This window comes from Orcinus orca, chromosome 11 (assembly GCF_937001465.1).
Source record: "Orcinus orca chromosome 11, mOrcOrc1.1, whole genome shotgun sequence".
NCBI classification, from domain to species: Eukaryota; Metazoa; Chordata; class Mammalia; order Artiodactyla; family Delphinidae; genus Orcinus; species Orcinus orca.
Genome location: NC_064569.1, coordinates 41,197,148 through 41,220,491, shown reverse-complemented (window position 1 = coordinate 41,220,491; position 23,344 = coordinate 41,197,148). Strand labels below are relative to the sequence as shown.

At 38.9% G+C, this 23,344-nt stretch overlaps 1 protein-coding gene across 7 annotated transcripts in view; it reads left to right on the top strand.

The window, feature by feature from the left end:
• TFCP2 (transcription factor CP2) overlaps positions 1 to 23,344 on the top strand; it is a 51,128-nt gene that overhangs the window by 7,950 nt on the left and 19,834 nt on the right. Inside the window, exon 2 of one of the 7 annotated variants that reach the window (XM_033436287.2) lies at positions 15,634 to 15,763. The exons of the other annotated variants lie outside the window; for them this stretch is intronic. The gene's annotated coding sequence lies outside the window, so the exon portion shown is untranslated. The remainder of the gene's footprint in view (positions 1 to 15,633; positions 15,764 to 23,344) is intronic. 7 annotated transcript variants of the gene reach the window in all.

Here is a 23,344-nt window from a genome sequence, read left to right as displayed (position 1 = left end):
CATCTTTTGTTGTGGTGTGTGGGTTCCAGAGCACACAGGCTCAGTAGTTGCAGCGCGTGGGCTCTCTGGTTGTGGTGTGCAGGCTCTAGAGTGTGCAGGCTCAGTAGTTGTGACACATGGGCTTAGTTGCCCTGCAGCATGTGAGATCTTAGTGCCCCAACCAGGGATCAAACCCGTGTTCCCTGCATTGGAAGGTGGATTCTCAACCACTGGACCACCAGGAAAGTCCCCTCTACTATCTTTTAAATTCTCTATTTTTTCCTGCTTATCTTTGTTATTTCCTTCTTTCTGCTAGTTTTGGATTTAGTTTGCTCTTTTTCTAGTCCCTTAAGATGTAAAGTTAGTTTATTTGATTTGAGGTCTTTCTTCCTTTTTTATGTGGGCATTTACAGCTATAAAATTCCCCTTAAGTACTGCTTTCACTGTGTCCCATAAGTTTTAGTATGTTGTGATTTCATTTTCATTTGTCTCAAAGTATTTTTAAATTTCCCTAGTGATTTCTTCTTTCATCCATTAGTTGTTTAAGCGTGATCTTAAAAAAAAAAAAAAACTGAGCTAATTTCCATGTATTTGCAAAATTTCCAGCTTTCCTTATTTTACTGATTTCTAGCTTTCTTCCATTATGTTCAGAGAAGACAGTTTGTATGATTTTGATCTTTTTAAACTTACTGAAAAGTGGTTTATGGCCTAACGTGGTCTCTCCTGGAGAATGTTTTATGTGTCCTTGAGAAGATAATATATTCTGCTATTGTTGGGTGGAGTGTTCTGTATATGTCTGTTAGGCCTGATTGGTTTATAGTGTTGTTCAAATCTTTTGTTACCTTATTGATATTCTGTCCAGATGTCCCACTCATTATTTAAAGTAGGGTATTGAAGTCCTCAATGATAGAAATGTCTATTTATCTCTTCAATTCTATCAGTGTTTTAGATTCTTATTTTGGGGGGCTCTGTTGTTTGGGTGTGTACATGTTTATAGTTATTCTGTCTTCTTGATAAATTGGCCTTTTAAATCAATATAAAATGTCTTTTGTGTGTGTCTCTCTTTTTTTTTCTTTGTGTGTCTTGTAACAATTTATGACTTAAGTTCTATTTTGTCTGATACTTGTATAGTCACTCCAGCTCTCTTTTGTTTACTATTTGCATGGAATATTTTCATTTTTTTTTCATTTTCACCCTATTGTGTGTTGTATCTAAAGTGAGTCTTTGTAAGCAGCATGTGGTTGGCCTTTTTTTCTTACATCTTTTCTGCCAATCTGTGTCTTTAATTGGTCAGTTAATCCATTTGTACTTAAAGTGATTAGTGATAATGAAGGACTTATTTCTGCCATTGATAGTTTTCTATATGTCATATCTTTTTTTGTTTCTCAATTCCTCCAATATGGCCTTCTTTTGTGTTCGATTTTTTTCTATTGTACCATTTTGTTTCCCTCTTCATTTTCTTTTTTGTATATTTTTAAAGTTACTTTCTTAGTGATTACTCTGGGAATTACAGTTAATATCTTGAGTTTATAGCAATCTAATTTGAAATGATGTCAACTTAGCTTCATGAGCATACATTAAACTACATTTATTGTGGTGATCATTTTGCAGTATATATGAATATCAAATCATTATGTTGTATACCTGAAACTAATATAATGTTGTATATCAGTTATATCTCAATTAATAAAAAAGAGCATACATTAATTCCATTTCCCCTCTTTATGTTGTTATTGTCACAAATTACATCTTTATGCATCATGTACCTGTTACTGTAGATTTATAATTATTATTTTATGCATTTGTCTTTTAAATCATATAAGAAACAAATAGAGGAGTTACATACCGAAAATACGGTATACTATCTTGTGTATTTATCTATATAAACTTTGTAATGATCTTTTTAAAAATATGAAATCATTAAATTTAATTTTATTTTATATTGGGGTACGGTTGACTTACAGTGTTGTGTTTCAGGTGTACAGCAAAGTAGTTCAGTTATACATATACATATATCCATTCTTTTTCAGATTCTTTTCCCATATAAGTTATTACAGAATATCGAATAGAGTTCTCTGTGCTATACAGTAGGTCCTTGCTGATTATCTGTTCTATATATAGTAGTATATATATGTTAATCTGAAACTCCTAATTTATCCCTCCCCCCACCTTTCCCCTTTGGTCACCATAAGTTTGTTTTTGAAGTCTGGGAGTCTGTTTCTGTTTTGTAAATAAGTTCATTTGTGTCATCTTTCTAGATATCATATGATATTTGTCTTTCTCTGTCTGACTTACTTTGCTTAGTATGGTAATCTCTAGGTCCATTCATGTTGCTGCAGATGGCATTATTTCATTCTTTATTATGGCTGAGTAATATCCCATTGTGTATATGTACCACATCTTCTTTAACTATTCCTCTGTTGCTTCCATGTTCTGGCTATTGTAAATAGTGCTGCAGTGAACATTAGGGTGCATGTGTCTTTTTGAATTATGGTTTCCTCTGGATATATGCCCAGGAGTGGGATTGCTGGATCACATGATAGTTCTATTTTTAGTTTGTTCAGGAACCTCCATAGTATTCTCCATAGTGATTGTACCAATTTACATTCCCACCAACAGTGTAGGAGGGTTCCCTTTTCTCCACACCCTCTCTAGCATTTATTGTTTGTATACTTTTGATGATATAATGATCTTTATTTTTTTGTATGACTTTGAGTTACCACTTAGTATTCTTTCATTTTAGCCTTTCCCTTTCGTTTCCCTTTAGTATTTCTTATAGGGCAGGTGAACTGGTGATGAATTCCCTTAGCTTTCGTTGAGGAATGTCTTGATTTCTCTTTTATTTTAGAATTCTTTTTTTTTTTTAAACATTTCCCACGTATGGCTATTTATTTATTGGGTCTTTATTGCTGCATTGGGTCTTTGTTGCTGTGTGCGGGCTTTCTCTAGTTGCAGCGAGTGGGGGCTACTCTTCTTTGTAGTGCACGGGCTTCTCATTGTGGGCTGGCTTCTCTTGTTGCGGAGCACGGGCTCTAGATGCACGGGCTTTAGGCGCATGGGCTTCAGGTGCATGGGCTTCAGGCACACGGGCTTCAGTAGTTGTGGCATGTGGGCTCAGTAGTTGTGGCTCGCAGTTTGTAGAGTGCAGGCTCAGCAGCTGTGGTGCACAGGCTTAGTTGGTCTGCAGCATGTGGGATCTTCCCAGACCAGGGCTCAAACCTGTGTCCCCTGCACAGGTGGATTGGCAAGTGGATTCTTAACCACTGCACCACCAGGTAAGTCCTATTTTAGAATTTTCGGTTGATAGTTTTTACCTTCAGCACTTTAAATGTATCATCCCCGGCCTTCTGGCCTCTATGGTTTCTGATGAGATATTGGCTGTTAATCTCATTGAGGGTCCCTCATATATGATGAGTTACTTCCTTTCTGTTGCTTTGAATATTCTCTTTGTTTTTCACCAGTTTGAATATAATGCACTCGGTGTGGAATTCTTTAGATTTATCCTGTTGAAGTTTGTTGAGCTTCTTGGATGTGTAGATTCATGTCTTTCATCTATTTGGACTGTTTTTGATGATTTTTTTCTTTAAATTTTTTTTTTCCTCTTTTCTTCCTGGGACTCCCAGAATATGTGTGTTCATACATATGATGGTGTACCATAGGCCCTTTACACTCTGTTCATTTTTCTTTTTCTTTGTTTCTTTTTTGGTCATGCCACATGGCATACAAGATCCTAGTTCCCCAACCAGGGATTGAACCTGCACCCGCTGCCTTGGGAGCATGGAGTCTTAACCACTGGACTGCCAGGGAAGGCCCTCTTCATTCTTTTTTTTAAAATTTATTTAATTTTATTTAATTTTAATTATTTAAAAAATATTTATATATTTATTTATTTTGGCTGCACTGGGTCTTAGTTGTGGCACGTGGGATCTTTTAGTTGCAACATGCAGACTTCTTAGCTGCAGCATGCAGACTCTTAGTTGCTGCGCGTGGGCTTCTTAGTTGCAGCATGCGGACTTCTTAGTTGTGGCATGCGAACTCTTAGTTGCAGCATGCATGCGGGATCTAGTTCCCCAACCAGGGATCAAACCTGGGTCCCCTGCATTGGGAGCGTGGAGTCTTACCCACTGGGCCACCAGGGAAGTCCCTTCATTTTTCTTTGTGCTCCTCAGCCTGAGTAATTTCTTTCTTTCTTTTTTTTTTTAAAACAGAGTCTCAAAGAGATATTCATACACCCATGTTCATGACAGCACTATTCGCAATAGCCAAATATCAGAAGTTACCCAAGCCTCCATGGACAGATGAATGGATAAACAAAATGTGATATATACACACTACTATATATAAAATAGATAACTAATAAGGACCTATGGTATAGCACAGGGAACTCTGCTCAATACTCTATAATTCAGTCTGAGTAATTTCAATTTTCCTGTCTTCAAGTTCACTAACTCTTTCTTTTGCCTGGTTGAATCTGATATTGAACCCCTCTAATGAATTTTTAATTCCAGCTATTGTACTTTTTTGTACAGAATTTCTGTTTGGTTCCTTTTTATACTTCCTGTCTTTCTGTTGCTATTTTGTACTTATTCATACATTGTTCTCCTGGTTTCCTTTAGTTATTTGTCCATGGTTTCCTTCAGCTCTTTGAACATATTAAAGACAGTTAACTTAAATCTTTGTCTAGTAAGTCTAGTATCTGGGCTTGCTAGAGGATGGTTTCAGTCAATTTCTTTTTACCTGTGAATAGGCTGTATTTTCCTTTGTCTTTGTATGCTTCGTAATTTTTCTTAATTGAAGTATAGTTAAGTCCCTGTGTTACGCAGTAAATCCTTGTTGCTTATCTATTTTATTTATAGTAGTTTGTATCTGTTAATTGCATACTCCTAATTTATCCCTCCTTACTCCCTTTACCTTTTGCAAACTGTGAGTTTGTTTTCTATGTCTGAGTCTGTTTCTGTTTTGCCTATAGATTCATTTGTATTATTTTTTTAGATTCCACGTATAAGTGATATCATATAATATTTGTCTTTCTCTGTCTGATTTACTTCACTTAGTATAATTTTCTCCAGGTCCATTCATGTAGCTGCAAATGGCAATATTTAATTCTTTTTTATGACTGAGTAGTATTCCATTGTGTGTGTGTGTGTGTGTGTGTGTGTGTGTGTGTGTGTGTGTGTGTGTATCTACATATATCACATCTTCTTAAACCAATCATTTGTTGATGAGTACTTGGGTCCTTTCCATGTCTTGACTATTGTAAATAGTGCTGCATGTATCTTTTCGAATAATAGTTTTTGTCTTTTCTGGATATATGCCCAGGAGCAGGATTGCTGGATCTTATGGTAGCTCTATTTTTAGTTTTTTGAGGAAGCTCCATAATTTTTTCCACAGTGGCTGCACCATTTACATTCCCACCAACAGTGTAGGAGGGTTCCTTTTTCTCCATACCCTCTCCAGCATTTATTGTTTGTAGACTTTTTGATGATAGCCATTTTTACTGGTGTGAGGTGATACCTCATTGTGGTTTTGATTTTCATATCTCTAATAATTGGCAACATTGAGTATTTTTTCATGTGCTTGTATGCTTTGTAATTTTTTGTTGAGAACTGGACATTTTGAGTATTGTAATGTGGTAACTCTGGAAATCAGATTCTACTCCCTTCTTAGAGATTACTGTCATTACTGGATGAAAGCTGCAGTTGTCTCTAAGTTTAGTGACTCTTCCAAACTAGTTTTGCAAAGACTATATTCCTTGCTGTATATGGTCACTAAAGTCGCTTCTGTTATCTCCACCCCATCAGTGACTTGAAAGAGATTTCCTTAAATGCCTGGATCCAATAAGAAAAGACAAGGAAAAAAGAGAGTGTTCTCTTTTTTTGAATCTCTTCATCTCACTTTGTTAGGGAAGCCACTTCAGCCATGGGGGTTGAAACAATGGTGAGCCTCTTTGCCAGCTCCTCAGCAGTCAAAAGCAGTGATCAAGACACATAACCTTGGGAGTTCCCTGGTGGCCTAGTGGTTAGGATTCTGGGCTTTCACTGCTGTAGCCTGGGTTCAGTTCCTGGTTGGGGAACTGAGATCCTTCAAGCTGTGTAGTGTGGCCAAAAAAAAAAAGAAGGAAAGAAAGAAAGACACATAACCTTTATTTTTGGAGGACAAGATCCCTATTGCCCACCCTAGCACCAGCAAGCTGCAACAGGATCTTGGGCTGTTGTTCCCACTGCTGCCTCCCATGGGACTGGGAGCTGGAGGATGATAGGTGCTATGCCAAATGCTGAAATTAAATAAAATTTACCAGCCTCTTTCTTCATCAGGCACTCCCTTGGATGCTGAAAGTGTTGGACTGGATTCCAGAGTTTCAAAGTAATTAAGCATTTCTTGCCAGCTCAATAGTTCTTTTGGTGAAAGGACCAATTCCTAGAGCTTCCTACTCTGCTATCTTCCATGACCTCTGTCCTTAATCTACAATAGCCTTTTAAATGGTCCAACCCTGCTTTTAACTCTGCACGCACCACCCCCCACCCAGTCTATTGTCTACACTGAAACCTTTGTGTGTGGATATTTTGTTCATTTAAATAAAAAATAATTTCGGACTTGTGGAAGATTTGCAAAAATAATCTGAAGAATTTCTGCATACCCTTCATCCGGATTCCTTAAATGTTAACTTTTACTAAGTTTGCTTTAGCTTTCTGCCTATCTCTTTTCAGACACCTAGAATTATTCTTTTTCTGAACTATTAAAGAGTAAGTTGCAGATATGATGCCCCTTAACACCTAAATACTTCAATGTGCCTTTTTTTGAAACAAGAAATTCTCTTAATGCAACCACAGTACGATGATCAAAATCAGGAGCTCGACACTGACACAATACCATTATCGAGCTATGGAACTTATCCACATTTCGCTAGTCATCTCATGTCAGTCATCTGACATGTCTTTCTTGTCCTTTAATCTAGAATAGTTCCTGAGTCTTTCTTTGTATTTTCATGGCATTGACAGTTCGATGAATACAGGGCAGTTATTTTGTAGAATATCCCTCACTTTGGGTTTGTTGTTTTCTCATGATTAAATTCAGTTGATGCACTTTGGGTAGTAATACCTAAGAAGTGATACTGAATTCTTCTCTGTGTATCATATTAGGATGCACATGCTATTGATTGGTTCCATTACTGGCAATGTTAACTTTGGCCATTTAGTGAAAGTGGCATATGCCAGTTTTCTCCCTTGTAAATTTGTCTTTTGTAATTGATAAGTATCTTGTGGGGAGATACTTCAAGACTATGTAAATATCCTATTACTTTTCAAACTTTTACCTATCAGTTTTAGTGTTTATTGATGATTCTTGCCCTAATCAGTTATCATTATGATGGTTGCTAACAGATGATTTTCTAATTATATCCTTCCTTCTAAATTGGTTAGTTGGCTTTATACTGTATGAAAGAGCTTTTCCAAATACGTGCATCCCTATCTTCATAGCAGCCCTATTTACAATAGCCAAGACTTGGAAACAACCTAAATGTCCATCAACAAAGGAATGGATAAAGAAGATGTCGTATAGGGCTTCCCTGGTGGCGCAGTGGTTGAGAGTCCGCCTGCCGATGCAGGGGACGTGGGTTCGTGCCCCGGTCTGGGAGGATCTCACATGCCGCGGAGCGGCTGGCCCCGTGAGCCATGGCCGCTGAGCCTGCGCGTCCGGAGCCTGTGCTCCGCAATGGGAGTAGACCACAACAGTGAGAGGCCCATGTACCGCAAAAAAAAAAAAAAAAAGAAGATGTCGTATACATATACAATGGAATATTACTCAGCAATAAAAAAAGAATGAAATAATGCCATTTGCAGCAACATGGATGGACCTAGAGATTATCATACTAAGCAAAGTAAGTCAGAAAGAGAAAGACAAATATCACAAATAAGTGATATCACTTATATGTAGAATCTAAAATACAACATAAATGAACATATCTACGAAACTGAAATAGACTCACAGACATAGAGAACAGACTTGTGGTTGCCAAGGGGGAGAGGGAGGTGGGGGAGGGAAGTATTGGGAGTTTGGGGTTAGCAGATGCAAACTATTATATATAGGATGGGGGAACTGTATTCAATATCCTGTGATACACCATAATGGAAAAGAATATGAAAAAAAATTTTATATATATATGTGTGTGTATATATATATATATATATATATATATATATATAACTGAATCACTTTTTTAAAAAAAGAGCTTTTCCTTCTTATTTATTTTTATCAGTGTCGCCTCATAGATTCTTACTTTATTCAATAGATTGCAGTCTTTTACTATCACTGTATATTTTGGTCAATTGTTCCAGATTTGGCCAGAGGAACCCCTTCAGGCTGGCTCCACACAGCAGCCTGTAAAAATTAAAGTCTTCTTAATGCCTTTTGTCCTAACATAACTATCAATAGCACCCTCCTTCACTCACCAGTGTCCCTGTTTGAGTGATAAATTATATGATTATCTTACTTAAAATGTAAACCAGATCATGTTACTTTTCTCTTGGAAACGCTCCAGTGATTTTGCATCTCACTTTGAATAAAAGCTTCAGTTCTGGCATTGCTCCACATGTGGTGGTGCCTCTGTGACCATCTTGTCCATGTCTGCCCTTCTCCTTGCTGCTGACCCCAGCCACATCTAGCCTTCTTTTGGTTCCTCAAATGCTATGCACACTCCCACCTCAGGGCCTTTGTATTTGCTGTAACTCTTCCTGAGATAGTCTTCTACATTCCTCACTTCCTTTAGGTTTCTGCCTAAATGTCACTTTATCAGAGAGGCCTTCTCTAACTACCTTCACATAAAATAGCAAGCATGTCCTTCCGCTCACACCAGCACTCTGCCTTCTCTGTTCTTTATCTTTTCTGCAGTATTTGATGTGTTATTCATTTGTTTGCCTCTTTCCCCAACTAGAATAAATGTTCCTTGAAGGCAGAGACTTTGTTCTGTTCTCTGCTATATCCCTAGTACCTTAGAAGAGTGTCTAGTAAATAGTTTGTGCTGATTTGTTGAGTGAATGAACTGAACTCACTCTCACTCTGTTTTGTTTCAAAGGCAAGTACAATAGTATAGCATTTTCTGAGGCAGCTGTTTCTCTCCATTCACACTGATTTTTGTTCTTTTTTGGTGTTTCTTTTTTGCTGTGCTGCTTTTTCAGTACTGTTTACTTTCCTTTTTTTCCCCTTCAGCTGTCACCTATCCATCTTCCAAAGCTTCATCTTTTTGTCCTGAGTTAATCAGTCGTTACTAACTGTTCCTTTTCTTTCCCTTTCATTCAGAGTCTCTTATGATGGACAGATGAAATTCCTCCCTTTGTCACAAAATTTATCCACTACTTTTAAAAAAAATGGCACTGCTGTAAAAATATAAAGAAGTGAATAAGAATGTTTAACTCCAAATTCAGGATACTGTTGCCTCTGAGAGTTGAAGGGGGCTATAACTGAGGAAGTATACAGAGGGCTTTAACTGTTAATGCTCTATTTCTTAAGCTGAGTGGAGTATACACAGGTATTTGTTATACTTTTTTTTTTTAAACCTTTTTATATGTCTGAAATACTGCATAATAAATTTAAGTAAAAAAGTCTCTACTGCATGATCTATTGCTGGCTAGCTTTCCTCATCTTTAAAATCATCCTATCCCATTTGTTGTTTTGTTACTAAAGGTCTATAAATGTTTCTTTTTATATATGTATATAAATTTATTTTATTTATTTATTTTTGGCCGTGTTGGGTCTTCGTTGCTGCGCATGGGCTTTCTCTAGTTGCGGGAGTGGGAGCTACTCTTCGTTGCAGTGTGCGGGTTTCTCATTGCGGTGGCTTCTCTTGTTGTGGAGCAGAGGCTCTAGGAGTGAGGGCTTCAGTAGTTGTGGCACACAGGCTCAGTAGTTGTGGTGCACGGGCTTAGTTGGTCCACGGCATGTGGGATCTTCCCGGACCAGGGCTTGAACCCGTATCCCCTGCACTGGCAGGCGGATTCTGAACCACTGTGCCACCAGGGAAGCCCCTATAAATATTTCTTTGCTTTCTTAGTTTTCTTGCCCTCTTATAATTCTTATGGAAGATGACCTACAATCCAATAATGTTGCCATTCCTTACTTATTCTACTTTATTACCTTCTTTTTCTTTTTTCCACCTCCTCCTATCCTGCCCTCATTCTTTATCTGCCTTGTTGGCAGTAGTTTCCAGTTGTAGCTGGTAGTTGACTCACTATGCATCATCAGGCTAGAATCTGGGAGAAAAATTCATTTGGGACTTTGGATACACGAATCAGCGTTCTCATTTTTATTTCACCACTAGTTCATGTTTGGTGCACACAGCAATTCCTGGTTGATTCAGTTAGTCACTAAGCAAATTTTTATTCACCCATTTAACAAATATTTGAGTGCCTTCTATGTGCTAGGTTTTGTACAGCTTGATTCTGTAGCTTTGAGTCTTTATCATATGCTCCCTTATGCAGGTGCTGTGTCTAGTGCTATGGTGATTAAAAGACTAATCAAGCAGGTTCTTGTTCTCTATTTGCTTACAATTTGGTAGAGAAGATAAGCCTTGAATATAAATATGTATGATGCAGGCTAGAAATTGGTATGCCAGAAACACTTACAAAATGCTATAGGAGTTCAGAACATAGAAATACTACTTCTACCTTCTGAAGGTGGTATCTCAAGAGTAAGATTTGGTCATGCAAAGTTAGAGAATCTATTCCAGGCAGAGGGATTGTAGGAATAATGGAATTGCTGGATTATGAAGTTTGTGCCTCTTCATAAAAAATAATACTAAATTGTTTTTCCTGGTATACTTTAAGTGTTTTGGTTGTTCCGTATCCTAGCCAATACTTTATTTAGTCAGAATTTTAATTTTTGTCAATCTAGTGGGTGTGGATTTTATTGTGGTTTTAATTTGTATTCTCCTGATTTCCTGTGAGTCTGAGCACCTTTTCATATGTTATGTTATTTATGTTGTCTCCTGAGAAGTAAATATTCAAGTTTTTATTTGTGGGGAGCAGAGGGGTTGGTCTTTTGTATATTAATTTATAGGAATTTAAAATATATTTTGGATCCTCATCTTTTATCATTTATGTGTATAGCTGGTATCTTCTGGTTTATGGCTTATCATTTCATTTTATGTGTCACTGGTTCCAAAGTTATTAATTTAGTGTATTATAATTTATCAGTCTTCTCTTTTATGGTATATGACATTAATGTCTAAGAAATTCTTGCCTACTCTAAGGCCATAGAATTATTCCTTTTTTTTTTTTTTTTTTTTTGGTGGTACGCGGGCCTCTCACTGTTGTGGCCTCTCCCGTTGTGGAGCACAAGCTCCGGACGCACAGGCTCAGCGGCCATGGCTCATGGGCCCAGCCGCTCCGCGGCATGTGGGATCTTCCCGGACCGGGGCACGAACCCGCGTCCCCTGCATCGGCAGGCGGACTCTCAACCGCTGCGCCACCAGGGAAGCCCCCAGAATTATTCTTTTATATTGTCTTCTAAAAGTTTTACAGTTTTGCTTTTCACACTTAAATCTTTAATCCACTTAGTTTCTTTGTTTTTGTTTTTGTTTTGAGTGCACCATGCAGCTTGTGGGATCTTATTTCCCCAGCCAGGGACTGAGTCCGGGGCATGGCAGTGAGAGAGCCAAGTCCTAACCACTGGACCTCTAGGGAACTCCCAGAATTGTTTTTTTTTTTGGCTGTGTTGGGACTTTGTTGCTGCGCGGGGGCTTTTCTCTAGTTGCGGAAAGCGGGGGCTACTCTTCATTGCGGTGCGTGGGCCTCTCATTGAGTGGCTTCTCTTGTTGCGGAGCACGGGCTCTAGGTGCAGGCTTCAGTAGCTGTGGCTTGTGGGCTCTAGAGCCCGGGCTCAGTAGTTGTGGCGCACGGGCTTAGTTGCTCCGTGGCATGTGGAATCTTCCCGGACCAGGGCTCGAACCCGTGTCCCCTGCATTGGCAGGCGGACTCTCAACCACTGCACCACCAGGGAAGCCCCCAGAATTGTTTTTTTTCCTTGAATTTTGTATTGGGTATTGTTAAGGATCCAGTTTCATGTTTCCCCATGTAGATATCCAGTTTTTCCAACATTGTTAATTAAAAAGTCAGTCCTTTTTTCACTGACCAGTGATAATCAGCTCTGTCATAAATCAAATTTTTGTATATGTGGGGTCAGCTTATGGGTTCTGTATTCGTGAAATAGTTTAATTTGTCTGAGTCAATACCATTCTGTCTTAATTACTAAAAACTTCGAAATAATATTTGATATCTGACAGGGTAAATTTCTTATGTTTTTTCTTCTTAAGGAGTATCTTGGCTATTCTTGGTTTTGTTAATTGATAAAATTTTAGAATCAACTTGTCAAGTTGAATCTGTTGGGATATTGAGTGGGATAGAATCTGCAGATCAGTTTGGGAAAAATTGACATCTTTATAATATTCAGTCTTTCAGTCCTTGAACATGATATAACTCTCTATTTAAGACTTACCTGAATATTTCATAAATTTGTCCCTACTTTCATTACTCATTCAGATTCTCATTATTTCTTACCCAGACTGTTGCCTTAGCTTTAAACTGATCTCCCCCTATCTTTTGTCTCCTTTTTCCAAGAGGCAACCTAGCATAGTGAGATCTGGAGCTAGATTTAGGAGTATGAATTCTGGTTCTATCAGGATTAGACAAGTTCCTTAACCTCTGTTGCTTTAATTTAAAATAGAAATAATAATAATAGTACCCACCTCATGAGGTTCTTATGAAAATTAAATGAGTTAATATACGTATTATAAAACAATTAGGACAGTGTTAGGCAAAGAGTAAATGCTCAGTAAATGCTAGCTGTTATTATTGCTGTGATTTAAATTCTAGTAGTCTAACTCCAGTGCCTACACTCTTAATTCCTATACTTTACTGAAAGGAAGATGAGTTCAAGATACATTTTTCAGATAAAAATTCATAGGACTTGTTAATGGGCATGAGATAAGGGAAAAGTATCAATCTAGGATTCCTTCAAGGGTTCTAGTTTGAGCATTCTGATGAATCGTTTGGCATCCAGTACAAGGGTGGGAGGACTAGGGGGAGGGGAGTTAGGCTGAGCAGGTTTGGAGGAAGATTGAGAGTTCTCTTTTGGACCTGGCCCATTTGATATCCTTGAGAGACATCAAAGAGGCAATGTTAGATAGGTATTTAAATATGGAATTTGGAGTTCAAAATAGAAGTCTGGACCTAGTAGATATGTTTGGGAGTCATCAGAATAAGGTATTATTTAAGTGTATGGGAATTAATGAGATCATCTGGGAGTGTAGAAAGAGAAGAGCCAAAATCAACTCCTGAGGTTTTATGGAGGAAGAGGGGTTGCCACAAGGGAGTTGAGGAGGCATTGCTGGTGAGGTAGGAAGAAAATTAGGAGAGGATATTCAGGAGGCCAGAGAGGAGAATAGCCAGTGTAGGAGTTACAGCTATGGTTTTTGGTTTTGTTTTTTAATATTTATTTAGGCTGCACCGGGTCTTAGTTGGGCACGCGGGATCTTCGTCGTGGCATGCGGGATCTTTAGTTGTGGCATGCGGACTTCTTAGTTGCGGCATGCGACCAGGGATCGAATCTGGGCCCCCTGCTTTGGGAGCTCGGAATCTTACCCACTGGACCACCGGGGAAGTCCCAGTTATAGCTCTGTTGAATGCTGCTGAGAGTCGAAGTAAGGTGAGCCCAGAGAAGTGACTTTTAGTTTGGCTACATGGAAGTCATTGGTGACCAAGACAAGCACTTTCCATGGGGAGTGAAAGCCTGTCATGGTTTGAGGAATGAATCAGAGATGAGGAAATGGACACTCAATACATATAGATAATTTTAGTTATGAAAGATACAAAGTGTAGTCGTAGTTGAAGGGAGATGTGAGAAGAGTTTTTTTTGTTAAAGATGGGAGATACTCAAACGTGAATATATGCTAATGGGTATAATCCAATAAAGGGAGATTGATGGTACATGCATGGAGACAAACAAGGGAATAAAGTTCTTGGGAATTGAGAATGCATGGATTGTAAGTCTGTGGGTAAGGATTAGCCTTTCCTAGGAGGAGGAATTTTGCGTTCATTGTATCAGGAGCAAAAGAAAAGATGCTTTCAAGGCTTGTAGGTTTGGTAGTGAAAGATGCTTAGAAATATCGTATGAAAGATTTAATTAGTAAAATTGTATGTGGGGAGGCAGTTGTAAGTAACATGCAAATACTCAGAAGCTCTTCACAGGGGTGGTAGACAGCCAAGTGCTCACTAGAGATTTGATAATAAATGATAGCAGCATTTTCTGGACTATTCATCCACAAGTATAACCCAGTCATTGCTGAGTAACCTAATTATGATGACCTGGATTTTCTAATGGGATTATTACTATTCCTATTATTACTGTTGTTGTAATCATTTAAACAGTATTTATTGAGTACCTACTACGGCCAGGCTTTGTTAATACTAGGATGACAAGACAGATGAGGTCCTTGCACTCTTTGGAGTTTGCATTCTTATGGAGGGAGGAGTAGTAAATAGATAGGTAGGTAGATAGATAGATAGACGGATATATAGACAAGGAAATTTCAGAAAAAAGTGCCCTGATGAAAATGCGTACAATCTGCTTTAGGTAGAGTGACCAGGAATGTCTCTGTGTAGACCTGACAGTATAGCAGAGACCTGAAGGATGAAAACGAACCAGGCAGGCAGAATTCTGGAAGTTCAGCTTCTGGACAGAGGAATCAACCATTGCAAAAGCTTTGAGCCCTTTTTGTGAAATCAGTTAATTGACACTATCGTTCTGTTAGTGTGAATTGCACAGATAGCCATGTGCGGAGTATTAGCGTGCATCACCTTTAGAAGTATCTTCGGAGCGTTGCACAGGAGCTCTTGATCACATTTTTTCCTCAGGAATGTTTTGAACAGGTGCTGCTTTATGCCAGGCATTGAGTGATAATAAAGAAGGATAAAACTTGGATAAAATTTGTTTACTGTTTCCTCTCTGCCTAAAACAGTGCCAGGCCCATAAGTGCACACAAAATATTGAGTGAATGGATAAATAAACTTGGATTTATATTTGCTATTTACTAGCCGTTTAACCATGGGCAAGTTATTTAACATCTCAAATTACTAGATCCTCAGTTTCTTCAACTGGCAAATAAGGAGGGGAGACAGTTGCTCCTACCCCACAGTGTTATTGTGTGGATTAAGTGCTAGTTTACATGTAAAAAATCAATGGTAGTAGTTGAGTGGGAGTGGAGGGGAGCAAGGGAAGAGAGCTACAGTTTGTCAGCTGAAACTTTTAAAGAGGGAAAAGAGAGGTGGGGAGTATAATGAGAGATGAGACTGAACAAGTAACCTGGGTCGTTTGGAAGGGCCTTGAGTGCTGTGTTGAGGAGCTAGTGCTTTATCACGATTTCATTGGGAAGCCACTGAAGCATTGTAAACAGAGTAGGGACATTTTAGATTTACATTTTTAAAGGTTACTCTGGCTGTAGATTGGAGGATAATGATAAAAAGCTAGTTATCATTCCTGAGAAGGGTTGAAGCTTAGTGAACTGGGTGTCTTTTGCTCTGCATATCCTTAGAAATGCAAATTAATTCTCTATCATCTGTTTATTCATCTATCTACCTACCTACCTATCTGCCTTCTGTCTACAAGAGGAGGGGAGCAAATAACAGATCTGCTTTGACTGCATCATCTCCAGGGAATATGTTGGCCATTTTAGAAGAAAGGACCTTCCTCAAAGATGTGGTCTGAAGGAGGAGAAATTTTCATAAGCCCTGCCACTGTGAGCATAAAGGGGAGAGGGATAGCTAAAGTCTTTTTACCATTTCATGGGACTGGTATTCTGATACTTTTAGGATTTCCCCCAAAGTCATTAGTGGTTAAAGCGTTAACAAACAGAAAAATGTCTGTGTTTGTCTTTCACTGCAGGGAGGAATGGGGGACTAGGGAGATTGTCCAGCTTTGAAGCTAGCTAGCTGGGCTTGGTAGCGGGGATGGAATGAGCGAGGCAGAAGAACCTCAGAGGCGGTGAGTGATTCTTGCTAGTGAAGAGGGAGGGAAGCTTAACTGCAAAACAAAGACAAAAACACAAACAAAAACAAAAGAACTGGTAGACATTTTGGACCTGAAAAGAAGCTTTGAGGTTCGGCAATATAGGGGCTAAGCGTGGTTTCCCTTAGTCACAGGAAAACAAGAACAAAAAACTATTGTTGTTTTCCCAGATAGGTCATAATATGATGCTGGATATCAGATCTTTGAATACTGAAATGGGAGCTCTATTTTTTTTATCTCAAAACTGCCAGATTCCCTGGAATATAGAACCCATGGTTGTCATCCATCACCTAAATGGGAAGAGTCGGTGATTTCAGAAATTTAATGAAAGAGCCTGGTACTAATGATGCCACAGGTGATGTTTTCAATTAGCAGTGTTTTAATGAGATTTGTAGGCTGTAGGAGCTAATCCTGTAATGTTGGAAAAAAACAGAAAGCAGGCCTATATCTGGCAAATCTCCTGAGGTCGGGCTTTGCTGATTCAGGTTGCTTTGACTAAACTTTTAATATCTCACAAGCTCTCTGGAAGTAAATTTGTATCTGATATTGCTCAGATACTTTTCAGCTTCCAAAGTAAGTAAGGCTTCTAGACAGATTAGAAATGAGAAGTTTTTTAGTGACTTTCTAAGTTAAAGGAAAATAAAAAACATTGCTTATAGAAGGAAATAAGTGGTAATTGGCAAATAATTCAGCATGGTAGAAATGAGGGAGATTCAAGAACTTGGAGGGGGACTTCCCTGGTGGTCCAGTTGCTAAGACTCCACACTCCCAATGCAGGGGGCCCGGGTTCGATCCCTGGTCAGGGAACTAGATCCCACATTCTGCAACTACAGATCCCGCGTGCTGCAACTAAAAAGATCCCGTGTGCCGCAACCAAGACCCAGTGCAGCCAAATAAATAAATATTTAAAACGACAACAACCACCACAAAGACTTGGAGGGAAAAAAGAAATGAGCTTCATTTTTGGGTAAACTTTGAGATGTACATAATAAATGACAACAATTCAAATTTCTGGTCTCCTAACTGCTGAAGAATGGTTTATACCTAGAAGCATTTCTTAAAGTGTTTAAAGAACATTAAGCCCAGTATTGAGATCTGGGAAAAAGTGCCAGAAACAGTATTCATAAAGAAAGACTGTCAGATGACCAATATCTCTTTCAAGGACATCATCAGCATAAAATCCAGATGTGTTGTTTTATCTACTGCTTCCTTGTGTTTGGAGGTCATACCGAACAGTCCCTTTTCCAGGTTTGAAGTTGAAGTTTGAAGTTCCAGGGGAGTAGAGTTAAGCTACTCAGGGTAGAGTTGTATAAAGCACCTACCGTAAACGTAGTAGGCCCTGTTGAGTTACGTAATCTTTACTATTTTTAAATAATTCATTTATGCTTCCTCACGTATGAGTAATACTGTAAGGACAATGAACTGGAATGTAGGAAAACACTAGGTGTTTGTAGAATGATTTAGTAAGATTTGTTGCTGTGCAGAGATAGAAATTTAGATGACAGTGATGCTCTGTGCTCTGTAAGGGGATCTTATCTATAACTTTTTTTTTTTGCGGTACGCGGGCCTCTCACTGTTGTGGCCTCTCTCGTTGCGGAGCACAGGCTCCGGACGCGCAGGCTCAGCGGCCATGGCTCACAGGCCTAGCTGCTCCGCGGCATGTGGGATCTTCCCGGACTTGGGCACGAACCCGTGTCCCCTGCATCGGCAGGTGGACTCTCAACCACTGCGCCACCAGGGAAACCCTATAACTTTTTTATTTAAATTAATTAATTAATTTGTGTTTGGCTACATTGGGCTTTGTTGCTGTGCATGGGCTTCTCTCTAGTTGTGGTGAGTGGGGGCTACTCTTCGTTGCGGTGCGTGGGCTTTTCATTGCGGTGGCTTCTCTTGTGGAGCACGGGCTCTAGATGCATGGGCTTCAGTAGTTGTGTCATGCAGGTTCAGTAATTGTGGCTCACGGGCTCTAGAACGCAGACTCATAGTCGTGGTGCACGGGCTTAGTTGCTCCGCGGCATGTGGCATCTTCCCGGAGCAGGGCTCGAACCTCTGTCCCCTGCATTGGCAGGCGGATTCTTAACCACTGCGCCACCAGGAAAGCCCCTCAGACTTCACTTTTGATGAAACCTGGTATCAGCATTTTTGGCAGCCATGTTACATTGCTTGTCTCACAAATAATTTTTTTTTTTTAAGTCCTGGTCTTTCTCACATATATTGGGCCATTTTGTTGTTGCTGTTGTTAGTACTAAGTGCATGACTTTATATTTATCCTTATTACATTTTATCCTGTTAGATTTAGCCTCCTATTCCAGCCAATTAGAATTACTTTAAAAGTTGATCCTATCATATATGAAATTGCTTTCCCGTCCCAGATTCCTGTCATTTGCATATTTGATCATCGTCCTCTTTAGTGTCCTCATCGAAGTCATTTATTTCTAAAACATGTTGCAGGGGACAGGTTTCTCTGGGGTCCTGTGGCGTATCACTAAACCTTCTTCTAGACTTACCTGCACTCTAGGTGCAGTTGTGTAGTTATCTTAAAGCCACTTAACTTATAGAATTCATATTTTTCACCTTCAACAAGGATATCAAGAGAGACTGGTTTATGCATTGCTGAAATCCAGATATATTTATGCTTATAGCATTCCCTGGTCAAACCATATTCAAAAAGGAAAATGAGATAGTTTGGTTATGGCTTCCAGTGATTCTTGGTGCCCTGCCTAAATAACTCATAAACTATTCTTTGAATAACCTTTTCTGCAGTCTTGCCTTGGACTTCATATCAGATCGCTCTGGTATAAGGTAGGAAGAATATACTCTTTTTTCATTTTGAAAATTGCTACTACAGACATAAAAAGCTAATATATTTGGCATTATCAGAATCATGAGATTTGTCTGAGTTTACACACAGAGTGTCACCAATGGATCTCATCTGCACATTCTTTGATTCTCCTGGTATATAATTTCATCCAGGTATATAATTTCATTCCAGGTACTTTTTGATAGTCTTATGTATCATGATCTATTAATCCCATATTTGGTGGTCTTTTTCTACTCTCAAGATGGTTTTTCTTTACAGAAAAGATAGAAGAAAAAACAGGAATTGAGATGTTCTTCTGTCTCTGCTTTATATTAATTAGTAATATGCCATTTACATCAAAGAGTGTACCTGTGCCTTCTCTGATTTGCAAGCCTTAGCACATTCTGGGCTTCAGCTCCAGCTTGCTTCTTATATATATTGTTGCCACTTTCTAAAAAATGGTTTCTTTCCTTTTATATATTTAGTTCTCTTGTGCATGTCCTTCTAAGTCTGAGTTGATTGGTGACCTTTCCATCCAGTCTCTTGAGATACCTCCCTTCTTTTCTGCCTCTATCTCAGATAATGTGGGATTGGCAGATTTCATTTTTGAGAACTTTTTCCCATCTCAGACCTTGAGCTTGAGTCCTGTCTTCTTCACTGTTTGAAGCCTGCTCTCTCTGTGTTCCTTCTTCTTCCAGCCTACCTGGTTTGGTTGCTTTCTTTTGAGGCTCTCACCACTTCCTCTTTTCTGATCAGTTTCTCTTTCTGAACCTAAGTTGATTGGTCAAACTTAGGTTCAGAATTATAATTCTACTTATTCTGCCATCTGGGTGATAGAACAATTAGCAAGGCAAATTTTTTACTATATATGCTGCTTTCTAGTTGAATGAGATTTTTCACCAGATGTTCAGGTAGCAAAAATCTTTTACCACTTTGTGACAGAGGGCTCCTACCAAGAAAGTCAGTTTAATTTCACCATTACTCGGTAGTTAGGGCATCTCACTGGCTTCATGTTAAAACTTGCAGGGCTATCTTTCCTGGCCAGGTGTCCTCCCTGATCTGCCCTTCCATCCTTCCCACAAATCCAAGGAAATCAGTCTGCTGTCCTCTCCTCTTTAAAAGTGTTATTACCAATTATTTACTGGATGTTTTTTTCTTTTGAAGCTGACCCCAGTGTAGGGTGTCCTCTTTTCAGTTCTTGCCTTTTCATTCTGTAACTAACATAGGGATATTGACATGTTTTATTTCATGTTTTATTTTCATAGTGATGGAGTCTAAATAAGTGTTATAAATAGGGAAGTTAGAAGTTCATGGCATTTTTTAAAAAAATAAATTTATTTATTTATTTTTGGCTGAATTGGGTCTTTGTTGCTGCGTGTGGGCTTTCTCTAGTTGCAGTGAGCAGGGGCTACTCTTCATTGTGGGGCTACTTCTCATTGCTGTGGCTTTGCTGTAGAGCACGGGCTCTAGGTGTGCAGGCTTCAGTAGCTGTGGCTTGCAGGCTCTAGAGCACAGGCTCATGGCACACGGGTTTAGTTACTCTGCGGCACGTGGGATCTTCCCAGACCAGGTCTCGAACCCGTGTCCCCGGCATTGGCAGACGGATTCTTAACCACTGCGCCATCAGGGAAGCCCAGAAGTTCATGGCATCTTATTGTCCCAAGTTAGTTTCTAATTTCCTTAGGTGCTGTGGACATCTGTCTGTTTGCCTCTTACTCAAGGTAAAGTTCATCAAACCTCACCCTCTCTTTACTCCAGGCTCTCTAGAAGAGGGTTTCAAGAAATGGTAAGCCTGGGGGAGAAGGTTAAACCATAGCTGTGCATTAGTAGAGACCATTAAGAGGCTGTCTTATGTCACAGGGTAACTTATACCTCAGAGGACCCTGAAGCAGCTCTTCATGGAATCCCAGTTACATACAGGAAAGATCATACCTGATACTGTTTCTGTTCCTCAGTTACTTCCACTCAAATGCTTTCTGCTAGGCCTCTACTCTCAGGTGTGGATTTCTGCTTAGCAGTGCACATTTTTAACATATACTTATCTTTAACAGGTAAGATTTCTATATCCTTATATTTGATCAGAGATACTGTGAGATGTTGAAAATTCGAAAATGATCAAAATGTATTAGGGCTGGACTTCCCTGGTGGTGCAGTGGTTGGGAATCCGCCTGCCAATGCAGGGGGCACGGTTTTGAGCCCTGGTCCGGGAAGATCCCACATGCCGTGGAGCAGCTAAGCCCGTGCGCCACAACTACTGAACCTGCGCTCTAGAGCCTGCGAGCCACAACTACTGAGCCCGTGTGCCTAGAGCCCATGCTCCGCAACGAGAAGCCCCTGCAATGAGAAGTCCACGCATGCAACAAAGAGCAGCCCCCGCTCACTGCAACTAGAGAAAGGCTGTGTGCAGCAATGAAGACCCAATGCAGCCAAAAATAAATAAATAAAGTTATTTTTAAAAAATGTATTAGGGCTGAATATTCTGGAGAAACAAATAAAAATATAAATCATGTCAACACGTGTTTACTAAACACACAAAAGAGAAGTTACTCCCTTTAAGTAGCTCATGTTTCATTGGAATGAATAAGTATATGAGGCAATCAAAGAATATAATAAAATGCTGAATTATACATGGGTAGCAACTACTTAGAGTCCACTAGAGTTGGTTTTCCAAATCTGTACTCAATTTATGTCTGAGAAGGAGCAGCCTTCTGTATTTCTAAAATTGTTTCTCGCTGAATTTGTTTGTTATAGTTTTGGTGTAAACAGGGGCCTAGAGCTGGGTTTGCCAGTGACCTTTAGCCCCCACCTCTGGGAATGTGGAACTGAGTGGTATTCTTGCTCCTGCAGCAGAGTGAAAGCAACACAGTGTGGTGGGAACATGAGTAATTCAAATATATTTGAGCATTTTAGATTTTAAAATCTCTCATGAGATAACACAGTTTTGTGTATTTCGGTTGGCTGTGCTGTTTTGAGGTAATTTTAGGGGTAGCTTTTAGAATGAATTTTAGAATTCCAGCCTCAAGTGACAGTCCTTTGCTTAGTCGTGAGGGGTTAGGTGTAATGCCATATTATATTGAGAAGACTAGGAACTGTTGTTATATATTAACCTTACTAGGCACTGATACTTGAGAAGAAAAAAACCCCCTACATTCATAATGTTTCAGCTGTTGCTGTGTTGCAAAATCCAGTTTGCCTTGATTCCTGGTAATAGCCACTAATCTTTCAAGGAATTATCAGCTATGATGCATTTGAGGATGATAAGGCAACAAAGTCTCCTAAAGACTAATCTCATGTTTCTTAATTTTGTAGTGTTTTGCTTTATTTTCTATACTGTTTGCTGTGGGAACAGTGGTAGCTTCCTGATTTTGAGAAGAGGAAGAACTGGGACAGTACTTTTTTAGAAACCCCAGTGCTTCTGCAGTTTTGTATAATCTCAAGGGAACAATAGTATGTTTTGCCTGACAAATTAATATGAACAGAAAGGATTCCCCACCTTCTCCACTCTTAACCCCACCCCTGTAAGCAAAACACACACACCTTCAGGCCTAAGGAAGAGGAAAAGCACCCTTTGTTTTTCTTGCCTTTGAAATACTTTTTAGCAACAAGAAACCTGTGTTTCATAAACACTGGTTTATATCTCTGCTGACTGGATTCAACTCATAACATGTCTTTGCTATTTAGACATCAGCAGAAAGAGAAATTTCTTTTTTTCTAGCCCTCCCTTTTTTTTTTTTTTTTTAACATTCATGCCATTAAATTTTTATTGTACCTATGTGTATTCTTAGGTCAATAATGAGAACATTTGCTGCTTGTTTTATATTCCAGTAAGAATTTATAATCTTATATATATGATTCATATGATTGCAGTCACTTTTCTATTAATTGTTGTTTTTGCCTGAAGGTAATAACCTTATAATCTAATGTTGGGGATAATGTAGACTGCTGAGGGATATAGGTGCATATAAGGAATGCCTTTCCATCTGTAGATAGTAAAATTGATTTTGATCTCTTTGTTTTACAGTATAAGCATAATATTTAAATTACAGGTAAAGGTTTGAGTGTATTTCATTTTGAATGTGGGGAATGTTGACAGGAATCACTGGATCCCTGACCTCTAACCCTTTAGAATCTCAATTGGTTTTTTTATGTTATGTATCTGTTGCCTTTCTTTTATACCTGGAAGTACTCTGTGGCCTATACATATTTTTTCTATTTTAAAAAAAAACTTCATTGTAGAAAATTTCAAACATATATAAACAAAACAGTGTAATGAACCCTCTTGTACCTATCCCCCAGCTTTAAAAATTACGTTACTACTCTTTTATCATTTATACCATTTCCCATCCTCCAGTCAATAATTTATTTTTTTCTTTTAGGTAAAATTTATATGGATTGAAATGCACAAATTTCAGCTGTACAGTTACGACCGTGTAACCCACACACATCTAAACATAATATAGAACACTTTTCTCTCCCCAGGAAGTTCCCTGTATACCTTCCAAGTCAGTCCCC